Source organism: Otolemur garnettii, unplaced genomic scaffold (genome assembly GCF_000181295.1).
Source record: "Otolemur garnettii isolate 467f Iridium unplaced genomic scaffold, OtoGar3 scaffold00029, whole genome shotgun sequence".
NCBI lineage: Eukaryota > Metazoa > Chordata > Mammalia > Primates > Galagidae > Otolemur > Otolemur garnettii.
Window position 1 is genome coordinate 18814822 of NW_003852424.1, and position 15717 is coordinate 18830538.

Consider the following 15717-nt stretch of genomic DNA (forward strand, 5'->3'; position numbering starts at 1 on the left):
TGGGAACAATAAATTCAGTTCCCAGCCTGGATCATTCCCTCCCTGCCTCCTCACCTGTGGGTGAAGGAGGATAGGGAGCTGTAAAGCAATCACCCTCTGATACTAACCATGATCTTACATAGAACACTCAGACAACTGAGGATGACAGATTGACTTTTCTGCTCCCACCTCAGCTTAGACAAAGCAAGTCAGAAACACACCATACTAGTCGACAGATGCAGCCCAACGCTGCCCACAAGGCAAGTCAGGGCTGGATGTGAGCTAATGGATGAGAAAATGAGTTTCAGCTTCAGGGCAAAAAGATGAAGAATTCAGAACCCCTTTCCACCCCCAACATGTCCAGGGAGATATTTAAGGCACAGGAGCTCTGTGCTCTTCAATTACAGTCTAGTAATGACTTGACAACCAGCAAGTCAGAAAGCTCCCCACAGATAAATGTGAATACAAGTAATGTAGAAACTGCTCTGACCATTGAAAATTCCTCCACCAACATTATCAGTTCCCTGAGATCCTAAATCATCAGACCTTAAAAATCAGATATTGGGTGAGCTAAAGTTGAAATTGGAGAACAGGGAGCATAGCCAAGCTCGTGTCTTGCCTCAGATGATTTGCAGGGTCTTACTGACTCACACCCAGGACATCTCCCATGAGAACCTGGCAGCTTCCCAGGTGCCGCATGTAAACTTGGAGGACAGAGGTATCAGCACAGAGCAGTGGTAGGACTGCTGGGTCCTAAGCATGTCTTATGGAAATGCCAGGAAGAGAATTTCTCACAAGCTGCAGAGAAAGTGAGTGTTTTGGAACCCAAAGCAGGAGATATTAGTGGAGGGAAGGCAGGGTTGGAGACATTTCAACTCAGTAGGAAGAATCGTAGTGCTTAAGGCAAGGCATTGGAGGAGACACCTGAGAGCAAGTGTCTCCTTTGCCAGCTCTGTCACTGAAGGGACAGCCTTCTTCTGAAAATGGTTTCTGAAAACCAATGAATCACTTTTGGCAATGACTTTCTAGATCCCTAGAATGAAAAACAAAGGGCAAGACATTTCTCTGGAAAAGCACAGCTTCCTATCATCATCTGTGCAGAACAGAGAGCCCTAGGATGAAGTAGAGCTGCCTTTTACTGAGACAAACAGTGGGAAGATCCTAGAGAAGAAACTGGGGTATAGGCATAAAAGAGATATCACTGGCCCCAAAGAGTCCTTATGTCCCCAAGTCATCACAAGATAGATTTCCAGGTACAGGCAGAGCCCTCCCAGGGCCATCCTTTCAATGACTTTACAGAAGAGACACAGGCCAGGTCTTACAGCCAAAAAGATACCCTTGTTGGTCAGAGTTTTCTGACAAAGATTAGACAGATCAGAAACAGGGACAGATAGCCCTAGAAAGGAGTGGCAAGTAAGTACCAGTTATTGCCTTAGCAGGATTCTTCATCCATGCCCCACAAGAAGAGTGTGCCCCATCCAAGCTCCGTAGGCTTCCAGTTGGCCAGGTGCCTCTGGCTGCCTTTACGACTGCTGAAAATGTGGGTAGACAAAATGCTTCTCAGAGAGAAAAATTCATTCCCCCCAAATGATTCCTTATTGAGAATATTGATTCCTTTCAATTAATGTTCTAACAAGAGTAGTGTTTTTTCTGTGTACTCTATTGGGGCATATGTTTTGGGTAACCTAGAGCTTGTGCTTAAGGAAAAGTAAGAGTTCAGCTCTTCCTGATTGCCAGACTTGGGTTCCAAAAGTTGATCAGTCTCCCGGGGCTCTTGTTGAGGAATGGATATCATGTTCCCTCAAACCCCCTTTGGTTATGAGATCTATGCCCTACTCAGGATTCCCTCATTTATTTAGGAAAATCAGCCTGTGATTGAGTTTACCTTCCTCTATCCTGCTACAGTAGTTTTGCTTTCTACAGTCTGTTATCCCCATCAACTGCAGTCTGAAAATATTAAATGGAAAATTACTGAAATAAACAATTAAGTTTTAAATCATGTAGAGTCCTGAGCAGCATGATAAAATCTCTGTCAACCAGGATATAAATAATCCATCTAGCATATCTATGCTACAGATGGTAGTCATTTGTACTCACTTAGTAGCCATCTTGGTTATCAGAAAAAAACATAACATACACAGGGGTTAGCACTGTCAGAGGTTTCAGGCATCCACTGGGATTTTGGATTTTGGATCTGGATCTAGCCTCTCCAGATAAAGGGTGGGTACAACTGTATTTACTGGTACAAAAATGAAGGAATGGAAACAAATACTGTGATGTTTAAACAGGAACTTGAAACCTCGGTTCTCAGATTAAAAGGCCAAGGCTCTACCCCTTGGGCTATCCGGATTTGCACGAAACACCCAAATCACATCAATTCTGGTCTATTTATGTATATAAACTAGAACGTAATTTTAAACATTTCAGCAGCGATTCCAATAGGGAGCTTGTCATTCAGAAAATGCTTGTTAATAACTTATTAGCATAGAAACCCAGCCACAAGCGTCTGCTTTAAGACTGTGGTCTAACCATATTACATTACTTCTAACATCTCCGCAAATTCTATATATGAGCATAGAATTTCACCTATATACATATATGTAATATATATGAGATAAACGCTATGTATATAGAGATTTAGAATCTATACATAACATATATAGCGATATACTATGTGAAATTCAGTCAAGTTAAAAATTAACAGAACGCTCATTTTTAGATAATTATCTCAAGTAGTCTACATTTGAGCCCAAATAAAACGTTTCAGATATAACCTGATCCGGCGCTGGGGCACGAAAGAGGTTAATTTAATCATCTTTTTCAGCGACACACTTTGGGTACCTGGCTGTGAAAACAAAGACGGGGGGAAGGTGTTTGACTGAGCAGTGCTTGGTTTCAGCTGCCATAGTTTTCAGTGCTTGGTTTCTTTGAGAAAAAAGCATAAAAGAATTGACGTTTTGAAAGAGGAGCCTCACTTTCCTTTTTCCTTGTCAATTTTCTAGGTAGTTGTATCCCTAGATGAAGTATTTGACAAGCGTCCGATGGCTGGAAAATTTTATACACTTTGAAAGACGACGAATACTGTTACGATAGCCGTTTCAGGATTTTGTTGGATAAATGAAAATTTAACTTTAGTATTTTACAAACCTCAGAATTTCTCGGAGGCGGGAGGTGGGGTTCGGTTTCAAACAACTGGGGAGAGCTACGGAGAAAACTGCTTTAAGGTTGGGGATGTAGCTCAGTGGTAGAGCGCATGCTTCGCATGTATGAGGCCCCGGGTTCGATCCCCGGCATCTCCAACTCGTTTTTACTTTTCCGAATACAATTAATTTTAAAAACTTCAAATCACGACACTTTGTTTCCTCCACTTTATCAATTTCCTTTGGCGTTCCACAACTCACTGTGAATAGGACTGTCACTACAGTCACTACATAGCTAGGAAAGCAGGATTGCTTTGAGGTATTTTGAGGTATCTTATCTGAAACTGAGGTAATTGCAAACACAGAAAAGTACGCCCAGAGGAGAGATGACGGAAGAAGAGCAATCTGGAAAATTGTATGAAGCTTTTTAATGTCTATTGTGGTATATGGCCGGCTCTGTTAGGAAAGAAATAATCTTGTATTGAGAACACGGAAAGGGGAGGACGGTCGATTGTTAGTCTCATGCGTCATAGAACGAAAAAAATAGAAGAACTATAGGGAAAAGAAGGAAGCCCAACTCGGTCTGGGCGATTTTGTTTGCTCAGATATGACATTTTCCCAAAGAAAAATTAACTTCAAGACAGAAAACACCTTCTTATGAGCGTTAGGTAAGGGAGTAAAAAGGAGGTGGCCGGTTAGCTCAGTTGGTTAGAGCGTGGTGCTAATAACGCCAAGGTCGCGGGTTCGATCCCCGTACGGGCCAACCAGTGCTTTTTTTTTTTTTTTTTTTCCTTATCATTCTGACCAAATTTGGTAACTTTTCTAGAAGAAGAAACAAATCGTTCCAAGACAGACAGCTAAACCTCCCCAAGTAACACTTTACCAAAATTTCAAACTGTCCTAGAGAAATGCAAAGATTTAATCCTAAATCAGAGCGCTGAAAAAGTTTGCCCTGGAGAAGCAGAAAATACATCTTGGGAGTTAGATTTAAAGTCGTTACAAGGAAAAACAGTGTCACCTATTTATTTAGTGGTCAAACACCGCTCTCGAAATAGTCTGAAAACATTTCAGTTACTGAAATGTGTAGCAGGTGTGATTATTATGTCTGATTGTCTAGGTGAGGATCACTAACTGAAGAGAACATTATACACCAAGGCAGGGATCCCAACCTGAGAGAAACATTTTCTTTTTACTTAAATTTCTCAAGCAAGAAAGGATAAAGTTCTTTTTTTTTTTTTTTTTTTAGATAAAGTTCTTTTTCCGAATCTACCCTACCCTCTGTCAAGAACCCATTGGTCCAGGTTGGCCCATCCCGGGAATCCTTCTACTCAGCCTATTATTGTTATGCCTCTTGACTCAGCCACATCTTCCACCAAAATGGACTTTCAGCAGCTTGATTATTCTGCCTTGTTCCTTGTACAGCCAGTTTCCTTTATATTTTTTCACGACCTCACAGTTGTAGATTCTGTTAGGTGAATTTTCACCTGTTCTACAATTTTTCGTGGGAAATGTGATCACGTCACAAGCTCCAGTATGGACTTTGGGAACCTCCAAGCGTACACCTTGAATTTGGGAGTGTTATGCCCGGGAGTCTTTCAAAGACCATACCGCCAGACAAGTCAAATTTAAAGAGTAGTCCTTTTATTGAAGAGCCAGCCGGCGACTGCCTCAGTGTACCAACATGGGGTTTCTGAGAGCAGCCTGGAGCGCTTAGCAGTGGTTCAAACCATCCTAATTGCTACGTTTTTACAAATGGAAAAAAAGAGTCGCGACCCACAGGTTGAGAATCGCTGGCTTAAGAGATTGGCTTTTTAGGGCTTGGTCTGCAGCCTAGTTGGCACGCAGGCTGCCCAGGTGCATCCAGGTAGGTTAGCAAGCATTGTACAAAAGCAGAATTTTGCAGTTAGTTGTACATTTATATTTCAGTACTTTCCTACCTGGTATTTCTTAAAAGGTCAGTCCAGGGACAGTTGGTACCTCCCAGTCCGTTTCTCAGGGAGTTAGTCAAGCAAGAAGCCAGTGAGTCCTTTCCCATCTATCCTGGGAGTGGACCAGACTTACTCCATTTTGTTGAGGGCTTGCGGCCCAGAAATTTGCCAGGAGTTAACTGATATTTTTCCACCTTTCTAGGCCTAATAGCAGCTTGTCAAAAATACAACTTCTTGGGTCTCATCTTCAGGCTGTTGACTCAATACAGCGGAGAAAAATCCTGGATTTCTGCGTTTTTAACAAAGGCCACGGATGTTTCTCTTACAAAGGAGAGTCAAGCGCCCTTTGAGAATGAGCCTTTATACAGTCCTTAGGATTGGATTCAGGGAAAAGCGAGAAAATTCTGAGAGCCACGTTGACCTGATAGGAAGAATAATCCAATTTTTCTGCCTCCTACATACTCCCCAGCTCCTATTTATTTGGGGCAGGAAAGAGGTTGGTGGATTACTTGTAATTATCCTACAGTTTAAAAAAAGAAAAACATAAATATGAACTCATATGATGATTTTATTATATATTTAAGGTTATATAAAGTGTTTTGATTCAACATAGGATCAGAATAGGTTTTTTAAAAGAGCGAGAGTGATTTAGTAAATATTATATCTAAAAGACTCATTTCAGGTGGCTCGTTGGTCTAGGGGTATGATTCTCGCTTAGGGTGCGAGAGGTCCCGGGTTCAAATCCCGGACGAGCCCTAGGTTTTCCTGTTTCCTTCATTGCTTTAACTCATGCTGTCAAAATTTGTTCAGCTGCAGGACCTAAAAACTACTCAGACCCCAAAGGGATATATGGGGCCTTCATATTCCCTGATCCCAGGAATACTAGAGGGCACCAGTCTCAGTACTTAACTGTATTTCCTGATGGTTTTTCTTCAATTTTCCATCTGCTCTACAGTTACTATTGTAAAAGTTACTCTTGTAAGTGCAAATGTTTATCGTCTAGAAGTTCTGACTCCCCAGTTGTGGGCTTACGAAATGTGTAGGACAATGATCACATCTTTATACAATGTCATCTTTCATTCATTCATCACATCAAAGGATGGATTTAGATGAAAAAAAAAAACCATGTACCGAACTATAGAGTCAAGAAGTTAGGAACCTGTATTGAGTTACTTCAACTTTCCTCCGTGGTTTTTCTCACTGGTACAAAATCGAGTTACTATCCCATTGTGCAAATCAGGGTTCCGCTGCCTTGCTGAAAAGAAGCACGTTATCTCCTCTCCTGGAGTGTACCATTGGAACACTAATAAAGCAGATACATACTGTCTACTGTGTTCGATCCACTTTTGCGGTCAGCAGTAAACAAAACATAACAAAAATCACTGGATCCTCTATTCTAGTGATTGTCAGATACTTTATATCAAAATATAATTGCAACTCTCATTTTTTGTGTGTGTATTGATTATGAGAAGGACAATAAATGAACATATGGGGTCTGAAAAGGAAGGTGAACACCGCAGACATGTTCTTCAAGGCCACATCCACGTAGCTTGGCAGGAGGGTCAAGAGTAGACTCCAGCTGGGAACAGGGAGAGACGCCTCAGAGGGCCACAGGATAGGATAGTGTCTGGGCTCACGCGGATCTGGGCTCTTTGGGACTATGATTGGAGCCACGTTAACCTCCAGATCTGGAGCTTTAGAAGTGTCAGACCCCGACTCTTAGATCCTAGCAATATTTTTAAGTTTATCAATGCAAGTTGATTATAATGGGGGAAAGAGGGCAGATGTAGAGAAAGTGAGTGGAATGAGTGTTAATGATTTATGTTCATTACGGGTAATATTTACATTCACTAAATTTCATGTCATCTTATCTACAAAACCAAAATGAACAATTATATAAAATGTAGTATCCTATATTAGCTAGCCATACAAAAATTTATGTCTTCTCATAGTAAATTAGGGAAACAACAACCCGAACGCCCGGCTAGCTCAGTCGGTAGAGCATGAGACTCTTAATCTCAGGGTCGTGGGTTCGAGCCCCACGTTGGGCGTATATTTTCAATTTGTCTTAAAGTGTTTTTCTATCAACTTGTTCTTTACTCATTCTTATTGCCCGGTAATCTCCAAAACAAGGGTTCTTACTGCTGTGAAAAAGAGCCATTTTGGGGGTAGATTACTCTTGAAATACGGAATCATAGAATCACCGTAAGCAGCTACGGTTTCCACACTTAATTGAGCTATTCCAGTCTGCTCTTCAGCGCTCCCTGGCGGGCATGTACTTTTCTGGCCTAATAGAGATTTTGTAAAACTAGTGATTTCCTGTTAAAACCTTAGGTTCTCTAATTGTATGGTAGGTTTTGTGTATTTAACAAGTTCCTCAGGTGATTCTGAAACACAAATGTCACCAAAAAATGTTTAAGATACAGAAAGATGCAGAGATGTTTGAAAAAGTAAACTCTACAGGTGGAGAATACAATCCAAGCAAAGGAAACAACTTGATGGGCAGAGACTTGGAGGCGGGCTGTCCATGCTGAGCTTTGAGAACCGTGACTCCACTTTCTGGCCCAAACATATGTCATTATGGAATAAGGGGAGATGAGGCCACATACACCCTTTTAGTTCTTTATCAATTGAAACTGCACAATACACCTCCTATCTTTCTCCCCTTCATATGGCAAAAAACCAACCAACCTACAACAGGTTGCAATTTCCTTACAAAATAAAACCCAGAGATTTTAAGTCTGTTTTTCAGAGTTCAAACTGCATTTCTACCCTCATCTCCTCTAAACGTTTTGCCCTCTGGAAATAACCTGCCCTTTCCACCCACTGATGTTTGTTCACTTTGTTCCTACCATGTTCCTTTCCACTCATGCAAATTCATGCTGGCTGTGAAGTAGGTCAAATCAGTTTTGGACTTTGGCAATATTATCCCAGATAACAGTGAGTTTTGCTATTATTGAAGGAACTTGAAAATAAATCCCTTTCTCAAATTGATCAAGAGATTAATGATTGTTTTGTACCTCTGTGAAAACTCCACCATGCATGTCTTCCTTTATCATTTCTTTGAATCTTTCATAAGCCTATTGTTATGTTTTTTGCCAAAATATCCATGATTGTAAGAAGAGAAAGCATACCATACACATCTTCGTTGATTTTAGGAGTCCAATTAACCACATACCTCTCTCTCACCTCACATACCTTCTCTTTAGGCCCTGAACAATACAAAGAAAATGCTCCGGCTCAGGTATTCAAATCTGGCTGTACATGTGAATCACCTGAGGAGATTCTAAAATTTTAGATTCTGGGGCTCTATCTCAAACTTACTAAATCTGAATTTTCAAAGGTTCAGAAACCATTGTTTTTAATGTTCTTTCCTATTTTATGGCAGATATAGTTAGTTGGTTGCCTATCCAGTCTAGAATTCTGCAGCAAATCAACACTGTGTTTCTAAGTGGAAGTTATTAGCCAAATGAGAATATACCTCCTGAGTATTGGAGATGAGAAACTTGGGCCGAGCAACTTAATGTTATATGTTTTCTTGCTATTCTCTCTTCCTCTGGCGAGTTCAAAGAAATTCCAGAGGGATGAGCTTCTGATTCATATATATTTCATAACTAAATAAAACATTTATCCATTTATTCACTCCACACATTTATTAAGGATGACTCGGTGTCAGGCATTATTTTGAGTGTTTGGGATTTATCAGGGAACAATACTAAGATCTCTGCCTCTCACATTCTATGGAGGGAGGGAGGCAGACACTAAGTAATAAATATAAAAGTACACTACATAGGACATGTTAGAATGTGACTAAATGCTAGGAATGGGTGGAATGCAGATTGCAGTATCAAATAAATAGGGCAATGAAGTTGGGCCTCATGGAGGTAATATTTGAACAAAAATGAATCACAAAACAAGCCACAAATATATTTTCAAGAAGAGTTTTGTTGTTGTTGTTGTTTGTTTGGCTTTTTGAAACAGGGTCACATAGTATTGTTGACATAGCTCACTGTAGCTCAAATTCCTGGGCTTAAGCAGGGACTACAGGTGTGTGCCACTGCACATGGCTAATTTTTCTATTTTTTTGTAGAGATGAAGTGCAATTCTCTCACCTTGGCCTCCCAAAGTGCTAGCTAAGATTTCAGGAATGAGCCATTGTGCCCAGCCTCAAGAAGAGTTTCTAAGTAGAGAGGGGCTCAGGCAGAGCCTAAGGCTGGTACATGCTTGTACATTCATAGGTACATGTTCTTATGTACATTCGTAGGAATGGCTGAATTAGTGTAGCTAGAGCAGTAAGTTTGGGTTGGGAAGGGGTGAAGTGGGGGGGAATTTGGAGCCACATAGGGTTTGTAAGGACCTCAGATTTAACTGAGATAGGAAGTCCATGAAGGTTCTGAGCAGAAGAGTAATAGAATCTAACTTACCTTTTAAAAGGATACCTCCAGATGTTGTGTTGAGGAAAGACCAAGAGGACAATGATAGTAATAAAGAGACCAGTTAGGAGGCTGCTGGTGACAAAAGATATAGAGTCAGATCTGAGTGGGAACAGGCAAGGAGGTGAGAAGTGATATGATTTCTGGGTCTATCTGGAAGGCTGACTCAATGGGATTTCCTGGTAGATTTGAATAGAAGTGTAAAGGATAGTCCAGGATAACTTTAAGGTCAGAATGCCACTTTGTAAATTTATACCCTAGTATAAAAGTGTTAAGTGGCCAAGTGCATTTTTTTAATTGTCCTCAAATTTGGGAAAACCAAAACCACACTAAAGGTTGCTCAGTGTATAAAAAGACAAAAGGGGTTTGATAATGATAGTGTGTCAGTATGGAAACATGACACAGCTGTCTGCACCTCACTGACAGGAGTCCCAGAAGATCAATATTGCATTGAAAGAATGCATGCCTCTGAGCACACAGGACACACAGTGACACATTACCACTCTCTATTCTCTCCCATCACCTTGCCTCTTTACCCAGGAACCTGCATATTATCATTAACATATTAACTTGCACCATGTGATTTGTAATGCCTACTTTTAAAACTATTCCATATTTTACCTACTTAGATCAATAGTACATATAATTGGGCACAGTACATCATACATTTTAAAAAGGTTTAAACTAGATGAACTCCCTAGAAATTGAAGATATTGTTAATATATATACAATGAAACTGAGAATTGTGAGTCCACATAAATAGATGAATTTGACCACAGATCTTTCCTAAAGAGTACATTGAGACTTGACTGTCCTCTAACTTTCCTTTAGAAAACAGGAAGTATTTTTCAAATCAATCGATGAACACATTTTTATTAAGCACCTTATCTGTACTGGGTATTTAAGATGAAAATACAAGTATGACATAGTCCTTGCCTTCAAGAAAGCTACCATCTGCCTACTGGGTGAACATCCTCAGCTATATTTTAACTGTCTAGTATTAGGAAATGAAGGTGCTTGGAGTAACTTATTAAAAAAATAGAGTTGGCAATTGAATGGTTTAAAAATTGTCAGGGTTTTTCTGGTAAAATCTAAGAAACAAAGAAGCTACATTTAATTCATGTGAGTATTTTATTTACTACAGTGTTGTACGAAAGATAATCATCACTATTTAAAGATCATATGTTGTGGCTATTAAGAAGGCCTGTGTTCTACCACAAAACCTGAACTCCCTTTGTTCACCCAGAAAGCTCAGCTGAATGTTTTAGTTTCCTGAGTATTAAGGACTATCTAGGGTTTCCCAGTAATGATGGCCACAGTTATCCTAAACAACCATTACATACTAGGCATTGCTAGACAGGCCCTGGTGAAGCCAAATAAGCCTATGTTACCACATCTGAAGATTGTTGATTCACTTCCCAGGCCTACTGTGATAGATAAGTTAGGAGACTGGACTCTATGGTACCAGTCAAGAACCCCATGTACAAAGTAAATTTGGTAATGCACTTAGTAGTGACTAAGTATAAATTTAATATAAAGCAAAAATCCTGTAAAGATATAACTACTTTAACATAAGGAAATATTGTATAACCTTGTATCTTGCGAGGAGGAATCTGTTTAATATATACTATGATGACTAATAACGTTATTAACACTTACTTTTACTGTGAAAAATATAAAAGTAACAAAGAAAAACAGGACAGCAAAACAGCACTTTGAGATTTTCTCACTGTCCTGGAATTGCTGACTTTTCTGTAAATAAAAATAGAACTGTTGGTCTCTCATTCACTTCTCTGTTAATTTGCTTAGGAGACAGGTGGATGGACTCTTTGGTCCAGCAACACCAGATAGAACAACTATTGCTGATTTTAATAAGCCACACATTCTATTATCAATGAACTTATTGGATTTCTGGTTTATAAACATCTCTTATGAGTTGCTTGGAATAGACCATTTATTTTTATTTTTTAATTTTTTTTATTCCTAAGGCTTCTTGGCTATATTGTTAAAAATGAGTTGCAATACTGTACTTAAAAATTGAATTTCTGAACCTGGGAATTGTGGCAACATCTCCAAGGCCAAGGCTGTCGCTGAGCTTGGCTCAGAGCATCAACTAACCTGACGTCTTTGATAAAACAATTTCTTTAAACTTACAAGGAGTTCTTGATTAAAGGAGCTAGGAATGGAATAAAGGGCTGGGGGTGGGGGTTATCTTCATCTGCTGGAGATGGTATAATAAAATACCATAGACTAGGTGGCTTAAACAGTAAGAATTTATTTTCTCACAGTTTGAAAGGCTAGGAAGTCCAAGATCAAGTTGCCAGCTGATTTGATTTCTGGTAGGGCTCTTTTCCTGACTTAGACATTTGTTTTCTTACTGTGTCCTCACATGATAGAGAGAGCCCTCTATCGTCTCTTAAGGATCCCATTGAATCAGAGCTCCTTTTGACCTCAATTAACCTTAATTACTTCAAATACAGCCAGCCAGACTAGGCGTTAAGGCTTCAACATATATACAATTCAGTCCATAGCAGGTGAACAACACAAATAAAAATAACAACCAAAAAATACTGTGACATTTTGAAATTCAGAAGAAACTGGCCTGGCATATTATAAGGCACTGGAATATTTGTTGATGATTTAGCTGCGTTGACTTTATGATATTTAACATAATAATTTATAGATATAGCACATTTAGTAAATGCTAGTGAATTAACTTAGAAAAAATCCTTTGGTGGCTTTTCCTTGAAACAGATCATCTGAAAGCAGAGTTTGAGGATCTCTGATTATAACGAACTCAACTGATACTCTACTAAGTAACAAAAACCAGTGATTTGAGGGGCTACCTATAAGAATATATAAGCATAAAGATAGTTCTAAACCTAGGTGAGTTTCTGGAAGAAGGGCACAGGCAGACACAACCACAACTTTGCACAATTTTATTGTAGTTTAGTCTGTTCAGGCAAGATGATCCATAGCAGTTAGTGCAGCACGTGTACTTCAGAAAGACTTGGTAGTTGAGTAACCAGAAGGCTGAATTCAGGGGTTTAACCTGTCAGAGGCCAAGCTATAGGTAAAGAAACAGGAAGTATTCTGCTCAAGAGTGGTTACTCTGCACCAGCAGCCGAAGTGGACAATAGCCTATGCACAGAACATTATTATTTTCTGCATGTGAAATAAAGAGAAAAATGGAGTTCATGACCTTAGCCATCTTCAGTAATTATAGTTCAAGATATCTCCCGTACATGTAACTGGATTTGGGGGTGTAACCTTCTGCAAAAGTGGCCTAAACTGTGACGTAGCAAAGTAAAATTACCCCATTGCTTTAATACTGCATCTTGAAGATGAACTTTTACTGAAGCCTGTCACACAGAAGTCTCATTAAGGATAAAGCATTTCCCATTGCTATATGCTTTTATAAATATTTGGTCATGTGTGGAAAGATGATTTTAAATAACATGTCTGAAAAGTGACTTAAAATGAAAGTTGAAAATATTTGGTTCATCCAATATGCTGTAATAGGAAATATAAGCATCATCTATGAAGTCTTCTTGCCCCACCTCCAGTACTAACTTGAATCTAATTAAGCTTCTAGACCTAGTAAGTACTCTGTGTTAATAAATAGTAATAATTATTTAATACTGGTGAGGTTTGGCAGGGGACGGAGAATATGTTAACAAAAAGAAGACATCATTATCTGAAAAACGCAGAATTCTCTCACCAGCTCAAAGCTGAAAACACAGTAAGATGCAGTATGGCAAATATTAAGTAACAATGATGTCATAGAAAGAAAATAAAGGAAAAACTCTTGACTAATTTGTCTTCTGAGGTTCTGAAATTTATGTTTCATTGCTTAGAGTTGGTCTAGTAAAGAGAAAGGAGGCAATGTTCTTTTTATTTTTCCTTAACCAAACATCAGTTAAAATCTCAAGGAACATTGCTATTGATGCTCATGAAAATAGTAATTAGTAAAATACATTTTGGAAAATATGGTTCTTGTCAAATGTGAATCATTAGAATAAGAAGCTAACAATAATCAAACAGGAACGACTGGAAGAACTGGATAAAGAGACTTTAATGCCACAAAGGTTCACAAGACTATTTAAAAATAAATAATGGTGGTTTATTAATAAAGACTGATCTAAAAAAAAAAGATTGATCTTGTACTTTTTTTTTTCTAAGACATAGTCTCACTATGTTGCCCTCGGTGGAGTGCAGTAACTTCATAGTTCACACCAACCTGAAACTCCTGGGCTCAAGTGATTCTCTGGGACTCCCAAGTAGCTGGGACTATAGATAGGGGAGGGTCTCACGTTTGCTCAGGCTGGTCTTGAACTCCTGAGCTCAAGCAATCCGCCCATCTTGGCATCCCAAAGTCCTAAGATCACAAGTGTGAACCACTGCACCTGGCCTTCATCTCGTACTTTTTAATTATCATTGGTTGTTTTGGAATGTGTTGATGACATCAGAATCACCTAAAATAAGGAAATGACAAAAAGCAATTAAGTTATAATTAATCTTTTTTTTTTTTTGAGACAGAGTCTCACTTTGTCACCCTTGGTAGAGTGTTGTGTCATCATAATTCAAAGAAACCTCAAATTCTTGGGCTTAAGAGATTGTCTCAGCCTCCCACATAGCTGGGACTACAGGCACCTGCCACAACACTTGGCTATTTTTTGTTAGAGCTGTCATTGTTGGTTAGCTTGTTCTAACTGCTACTCCCCATGCATGTGGCTGGCACCATAACTACTGTGCTACGGGTACCAAGCAAGTTATAATTAACCTAAGAAAAGCAATATACATTTTAGAGAACAGAGAGGCTAAACTGGCTGCTGAGTTATTGAATGTTTATGAACCAAACTCCTAGATTCTGAGGACTTTTATAAAATCATTTTAAGGTGAAAAACCCTCAACATTCCAGGAATACAATACCCAGTTTTGATTTCATGTGTGTTTATAATATTGTGATTGCTGTCATAACCAGGCCAGTCAGAATTCTAGCTTCTTCATGCTGTAAGCCGCTGTAAGCCACTGTAACTGTCTGGTCCTTATCAACCCTTTGTAAAGCTGGGTAGACTGTAGAGCAGTGAGCTTTACTTTAGCTCCACTGTCTTATAGACTTAGACACTGTCATTGAGAAGTCTACATTGTTGATTGTCCACTGAGTTTAACAGCTACAATGTCCAATACGTAGCTACCACATGTGGCTATTTAATTACAAATTAACCAAAATTAAGACTAAAAATTCAGCTCCTCAATTACATCAGCCACGTTTCGATGCTTGACCTCCATATGTGGACAGTGGCTCCCATATCTGACAGCAGAGATATTGAACATTTCCATCATAGCAAGAGGGTCTATTGGACAGCACTGCTCTACATAATTCTTCAACATTCTACAAGTGCATTAATGTCATGATTTCCATGTGCACCAAAGTGTCCCTGGGTGTTGTAGTGAACTCAAAGAGGTGCCATGAAGATGTCACGAGGTGCCACTTCGAGAGAAACATATCAACATCTGTCTCACACCACAGGGACTATCTCCAGATAGTTTACAGTATCAACGTTAGAAAGTGCTACATTTCTCCTGATTAGCATACACACCTTTGTGAAACTAGGTAGTTTGGAGACTGCTATGATAAAAAGTACTGTCTGGAAATTAATATGGAATAGTGTGGGGGGGACTGTGTGAATGTGATTCCAAGGTTGCAAAATTATGCAATGTCCAACACACATCTTATTACTTATTACCTGTAGATACTTAAGAACAACAAACCTAATTTTTTTCAGTACACGTGTCTTATTTTTTCAAATAGCTACAAGATTGTTAGGATAATTCAGTTGTCTAAAGTGTTTAAAGAAGAAAGCCATCTCAAAAGACATTGTATCTACCCTATAAAACACAATGAGGGCTCCCACTAGGCAATAGCAGAACAGTGGTTTTGTAAGGTAGGAAAAAAGAAATAATAATAATTAAAAAATCATGATTGGTTAACATTAGTTTCCTTCAGGTTATTTTTTTGTAAGGGGTATAGCAGAGGAAAATGTCTTTATTATGCTGATTCAGACTGGAATCTCCTGTTTTCAGGAAATATAGTTCAGTTCTGTTTTGGAATCTGTTTCTAAAGCTTCAGTTTGATTATGTGGCATTTCGCCTGAGTAACTCCATTTAAGTTTGGTCTGGTCTATTGGAGGCTAGTGTAGAAGCTCAATACAAAACAATAGCTTCTCATAAATT

At 39.1% G+C, this 15717-nt stretch overlaps 4 non-coding genes across 4 annotated transcripts; all 4 read left to right on the forward strand.

Annotated features, from left to right (window-relative positions):
* The first annotated feature begins 3206 nt into the window (after positions 1–3206).
* Positions 3207–3278, forward strand: TRNAA-CGC. The gene has a single exon. It is a non-coding gene; the product is annotated as a tRNA-Ala (tRNA).
* Positions 3279–3808: 530 nt separating this feature from the next.
* Positions 3809–3882, forward strand: TRNAI-AAU. Its single transcript has one exon. It is a non-coding gene; the product is annotated as a tRNA-Ile (tRNA).
* Positions 3883–5731: 1849 nt separating this feature from the next.
* On the forward strand, positions 5732–5803 carry TRNAP-AGG. Its single transcript has one exon. It is a non-coding gene; the product is annotated as a tRNA-Pro (tRNA).
* A 1222-nt stretch (positions 5804–7025) lies between these two features.
* TRNAK-CUU lies at positions 7026–7098 on the forward strand. Its single transcript has one exon. It is a non-coding gene; the product is annotated as a tRNA-Lys (tRNA).
* The last annotated feature ends 8619 nt before the right edge of the window (positions 7099–15717 follow it).